This window comes from Grammomys surdaster, unplaced genomic scaffold (assembly GCF_004785775.1).
Source record: "Grammomys surdaster isolate TR1022 unplaced genomic scaffold, NIH_TR_1.0 191, whole genome shotgun sequence".
Classification (NCBI taxonomy): Eukaryota; Metazoa; Chordata; class Mammalia; order Rodentia; family Muridae; genus Grammomys; species Grammomys surdaster.
Genome location: NW_021604636.1, coordinates 13,836,749 through 13,843,090, shown reverse-complemented (window position 1 = coordinate 13,843,090; position 6,342 = coordinate 13,836,749).

The window sequence follows — 6,342 nt, the reverse complement described above, 5'->3', positions numbered from 1 at the left end:
TTTTGCAGACCCTAAGAGACCACAGATGTCAGCCCAGACTACTGTACCCAGCAAAATGTTCAATCACCATAGATGGAGAAACAAAGATATTCCATGACAAAACCGAGTTTAAACATTTGGTTTTCTTTCCACTAATCCAGCCCTACAGAGAGTATTATAAGAAAAAAATCCAATACAAGGAAGGTAACTACATCAAATAAAGCACAAGAAATTAATAATTTCACAGGAAAATGAAAAGAAGAAAATCTCTCTCATACACACATAAACACTACCAACATCAAAATAACAAGAACTAACAATCATTGGTCATTAATATCTCTCAACGACAATGGACTTAACTCACCAATAAAAATACACAGGCTAACAGATTGGATGCAAAAACAGCATAAATCATTTTGCCTAATACAAAAAAACACTTCAGCAACAAAGATAGACACTACTTCAGAGTAACAGTAACAGGCTGGAAAAGGATTTCCCAAGCAAATGAACTCCAACAAACTGGAGTAACGATAGATAGATAGATAGATAGATAGATAGATAGATAGATAGATAGATCCAAAAATAATCAAAAGAAATAGAGAAGGACACTTCATACTCATCAAAGGAAAAAGATGATGTCTCAATTCTAAACATCTATGCCCCAAATGCAAGGACACCCACATTCATAAAAGAAACACTACTAAAGCTTAAATCACACATCAAACCCCACACATTAATAGTGTGAGACTTTAATATTCCACTCTTACCAATGGACAGGTCATCAAAACAGAAACTAAACAAAAAAATGATTAAAGTGACAGAGGTTATGAATCAAATGGACCTAAGAGATATCTACAGATATTTCACTCAAACATAAAAAAATATATATACTTTCTTCTCAGCATCTCATGGGACCTTCCCCAAAATTGACCATATACTCATTCATAAAGCAAACCTTGGCAGACACAAGAAGGATGAAACAACCCCTTGCATCTTATCAGATCACCATGAATTACAGCTTGACTTCAACAACAACAGAAACAACAGAAAGCCTACAAATTCATGGAAGCTGAACAATAATCTACTCAATGATCACTGAGTCGAAGAAGAAATAAAGAAAGAAATCAAAGACTTTCAAGAATTCAATGAAAATGAAGACACAACATACCCAAACTTATGGGACACAACAAAGCAGTGCTAGGAGGAAATTACACAGCACAAAGTGCCTTCATAAAAAAAAAAATGGAGCGATCTCATACTAACAATTTAACAGCACACCTGAAATCTCTTGAACAAAAAGAAGCAAACACATCCATGTGAAGTAGAGGGCAGATAATAATCAAATTTAGGGCTGAAATAAATCAATTAGAAACAAAAAGAGTAGTACAAAGAGTCAATAAAACCAAGAGTTGGTTCTTCAAGGAAATCAAGAAGTTAGACAAACCCTTAGCCAAATTAACTAAAATGCAGAGGGACAATATCCAAATAAATAAAATCAGAAATGAAAAGGAGAGTATAACAATACACACAGAGGAAATTCAAAGAATAATTAGGTCTTACTTCAAAAGCTGTACTCCACAAAATTGGAAAATCTAAATGAAATGGATGGATTTTCAAGATACATACCACTTACCAAAGTTAAATCAAGATCAGGTAAACTATTTTAATGGTCCTATAATGCCTAAGGAAATCAACTGAAGCAGTCATTAAAAGGCCCCCCTCCTAAAAAACAAAAACAAAAACAAAAGCCCAGGGCCAGATGATTTTAACACAGAATTCTGCCATACTTTCAAAGAAGAGCTAATACCAATACTACTTAAACTATTCCACAACATAGAAACAGAAGGAACATTGCCCAACTCATTCTATGAGGCCACAGTCATCCTGATACCTAAATCACACAAAGACTCAACCAAGAAAGAGAATTTTAGACCAATCTCCCTTACGAACATTTGTGCAAAAATCCTCAAAAAAATACTCACAAGCTGAATCCAAGAACACATAAAAAATATTCACCATGATCAAGTAGGCTTCATCCCAGGGATGTAGGGATAGTTCAATATACAAAAATCCATCAAAGTAATCCACCAATTTTGCATGTGCCCTGGACTACTCATCACCTGACCCTACCTGTCCTTGCAGGTTGGAGGTGAGGTGGTGCAGAGTCAATGACAAAGACTCTGGGAGCTGGTGAGAAACTCTACAGCAAGATCATCTGAACACTGCTGCAAGCTCCTTTAATATCCTCCACCTGTGCCTCTTTGTTCCCAAGAAAGCATCTCTTCTAAACAGCAGTTCCCAATTGGCTGGTGTTGTCTGCGCCAGCAATCCTTGGTCTCTCAGGCAGTCCTCAATTAGGTCCCCTTGAAGGAGATACTTTTGCACCTGTGTGCCCCCAGCATTTAAAGTAGAGGTGGCCAGGCCATTCCTCCTACATTTCTACCTTTTGGTTTTAGATTTTGACAGCCTAATGGGAACTGGGGTGTCATTGCCTTGACATTGTTGACCCCACCTCGGAGGATTCCCAGTATAATGGACTGTGCCTGCCTTAGGTTGTCCTGTCTTCCAGGATCTTACCCATTATTGACTACCAACCCTCAAAGAGATATCACTCTGGAGGCATGTCACACAAGGGGGAGATGAGGAACAGCCTACATGGTAGTCTCACAGATCTCTGACATCCATGTTTTGATCACTTCCTTGGGGGGGGCACAATCGGGATTTTTGAGAGCCATCAGCACCTGGAGGGTCACCTTATTTATGAAATGCTGCCTGGAGATATGCTGTGGGAGACACTTAAACAAAATAATTATTAGTATGACAATCCCTCCCATTATAGCATTAGTGGCTATCCACAGAGGATCAAAAAGCCTCTTAATACTGTCCCTCACTTTTTCCAAGAGTCCAGCATCCAGGGAGATCACAGATACCCTGGCCACATTGAGGTTGGCTATGTTCTCTGTTAACAGCACAGACTAATTAAGGAATTTGTCTGACCAGGTACCTTCAAGATACTGAGCCAACTGTTATCAGGCTTCAGTGGTACCTGGTAAGGGGTTAGGTAGATTGAGTAAAACCTGGGGTTGAATGCCAGTAGAGACATATCCCTAAAAAGGGCCAACTTTTCTGCCAGCAAGTCAATTTGCTGTTGTAAAATGTGGATGACTTGATAAAGATGGTGATTTAGTGTGGCTGTAGCACCTCAGCTGACTTAGAGACTACCTCATTGACAGTCTCCATTGTAGTGGTTGTCTGGGTCAAGGCAAGAGCAGCTGTTGTTGCTCTGGCAATACTTGCAATGATGGCCAAAATGATGGCAGCTGTAATACCAAAAATTCCTCTTTCTCCAGTGTAGGGGTTGTAAGTGAGTCTGGGCCATCAGAGTGATGGCATGAAAGTGAATGGTGTTTACCACAGGCATCCAAATAGTGGCTGGTTCCCTCATCAGAATAGCTGTTGTTGAATACTCCATCCAGCAGGTGGTCAAAGAAAAACCCACATGATCTTATCATTAGACACTGAAAAAGCCTTTGACAAAATCCAACCCCTTCATGTTAGAAGTCTTAGAAAGGTGAAGATACAAGGCACATACCTAAACACAATAAAGGCAATATACAACAAGCCAATAGCAGACATCAAATTAAATGGAGAGAAACATAAAGCAATTCCACTAAAATCAGGGACAAGGCAAGGCAGCCTACTGTTTCCATATCTCTTCAATAGAGTACTTGAACTTCTAGCTAGAGCAATAGAATAACTAAAGGAGATCAAAGGGATACAAATTGGAAAGGAAGAAGTCAAAGTATTGCTTTTCGTGGATGATATGATAGTATACATAAGTGACTCCAAAAAACTCTACCAAAGAACTCTTACACTGATAAACACTTTCAGCAAAGTGGCTGGATACAAGATTAATTTAAAAATATCAGTATCCCATCTTTATATAAATGATAAATGGGTTGAGAAAGAAATCAGGGACTTAACATCCTTCACAATAGCCACAAATAATATAAAATATCTTGGTGTAACTCTAATCAAGCAAGTGAAAGATCTGTATGACAAAAACTTCAAGTATCTGAAGAAAGAAATTGATGAAGATATCAGAAGAATAAAGATCATGCTCATGGATTGGTAGGATTAACATAGTAAAAATAACCATCTTACCAAAAGCAATCTTCAGATTCAATGCAATTCCCCCACATGATCAAAATTCCAACACAATTCTTTATAGACCTTAAAAGAACAAGTCTCAACTTCATGTGGAAAAACAAAAAAACAGGACAATCCCAATCTTGTATAATGAAAAAACTTCTGGAGGTATCACTATTTGTGATTTCAAGCTGAACTACAGAGCAATAGAATAAAAACTGCATAGTATTGGTTTAGAAACAGACAGGTTGATCAATCAATGGAATCAAATCAAAGCCCCAGAAATAAACCCACACACCTACAGACAAGTGGTGCTGATCTAAGTGGATGTCTGCATATAGAAGAATTCAAATAGATCCCTATTTACCACCGTGCACAAAATTCAAGTCCAAGTGGATCAAAGACCTCAATATAAAACCAGGTACACTAAACCTAATAGAAGAGAAAGTGGAAATAGGCTTGAGCACATTGGTAAAGAAGACAAATTCCTGAACAGAATGCCAATGGATCAGCCTTTAAGATTAGCAATTGATAAACGGGACCTCATGAAACTTAAAAGCAAAGGAAACTGTCATTAGGACAAAAATGGCAGTCTATAGATTGGGAAAGGATCTTCACCAACCCTACATCTGACAAGGGCTAATATCCAATATATATTCCTCAAGATGTTAGGTACCATGGGGTATAGCTCTAAACAGAGAATTTTTAACAGAAAATTCTCAACAAAGAAATCTTGAATGGCCAAGAAACACTTAGAAATGTTCAACATCCTTAGTCATCAGGGAAATGCAAATCAAAATGATTCTGAGATTCCATCTTACACCCATCAGAATGGCTAAGATTAAAAAAACAACAGCATATGCTGGTGAAGATGTGGAGCAAGGAGAGTACTCCTCCATTGCCGGTTGGAGTGCAAACTTGTACAGCCACTTTGGAAATCAATTTGGTGGTTTCTCAGAAAATTGGGAATAGTTCTACCTGAAGACTCAGCTATACCACTCCTGAGCATGTATCCAAAAGTTACTCCACCATGTCACAAGGACACTTGCTCCACTATGTGCATAGCAGCTTTATTTGTAAGACCTCACTATACCACTCCTGGGCATATACTCAAGAGATGTACCACCATATGAAAAGGTCATGTGCTCTACTATGTTCATAGCAGCTCTTTCCATAACAACCAGAAGCTGGAAACAACCCAGGTGCCCCTCAACCAAAGAATGATTCATTTACACAATGGAATACTACTCAGCTATTAAAAACAAAGACACCATGAAATTCGCAGGCAAATGGATGGAACTAGAAAATATCATGCTGTGTGAGGCAACCCAGATCCAAAAGAACACACATGGTATGATGGTATGTATGCACTTAAAAGTGGATATTAGTCATAAAGCACAGGAACCCATGCTACACTCTACAGACCCCAAGAAGCTAAACAAGAAGGAAGGGCTAAGTGAGGATGCTTGAATCTCACTTAGAAGGGAGAATAAAATAGTCATAGGAGGCAGATGGAGGGAGAGAACTGGGTGGGAGAGGGAATGGGAAGAGAAATGGGGGTAGAAGTGTTCAGGATCAGGTGTAGAAAAATCTGTCCTGTCTACAAAAAATGCAGGGACTAAGATGGAGCAGAGACTGAGGGAATGGCCAACTAATAACTAGCTCAACTTGAGACCCATCCCATAGGCAATAACCAACCCCTGACACTATTAATAATACACTATGCTTGCAGGCAGGATCCTAGCATAACTGTCCTCTGAGGGGCTCCACTCAGCAGCTGACTGAAACAGATGCAGAGACACATGGGCAAGCATTGGACAGAGTTTGGGAAGTCTTATGGAAGAATTAGAGGAAGGATTGAAAGACCCAGACGGGATAGGAACTACATAGGAAGAGCAACAGAGTCAACTAATCTGGACCCTTGGTGGCTTTCAGAACCAAAGAGCATACACGAGTTGGTCCACCACACATGTGTAGCAGATGTGCAGCTCAGTCTTCATGTAGGCCTCTCAACAGTTAGAATGGGGACTATCCTTACATCTGTTGCTTGCTTGAGGATTCTGTTCCCCTAACTGGACTGACTTATCTGGCCTCTGTGAGAGAATTGTGCCTAGCCCTGCCTGGCACTTGATGTGCCAGAATCAGGGAATACCCAGAGGGTCCTCCATCCTCTCAGAGGAGAAGGGAGGGGGATGAGGAAAGGGACTGTGTAAG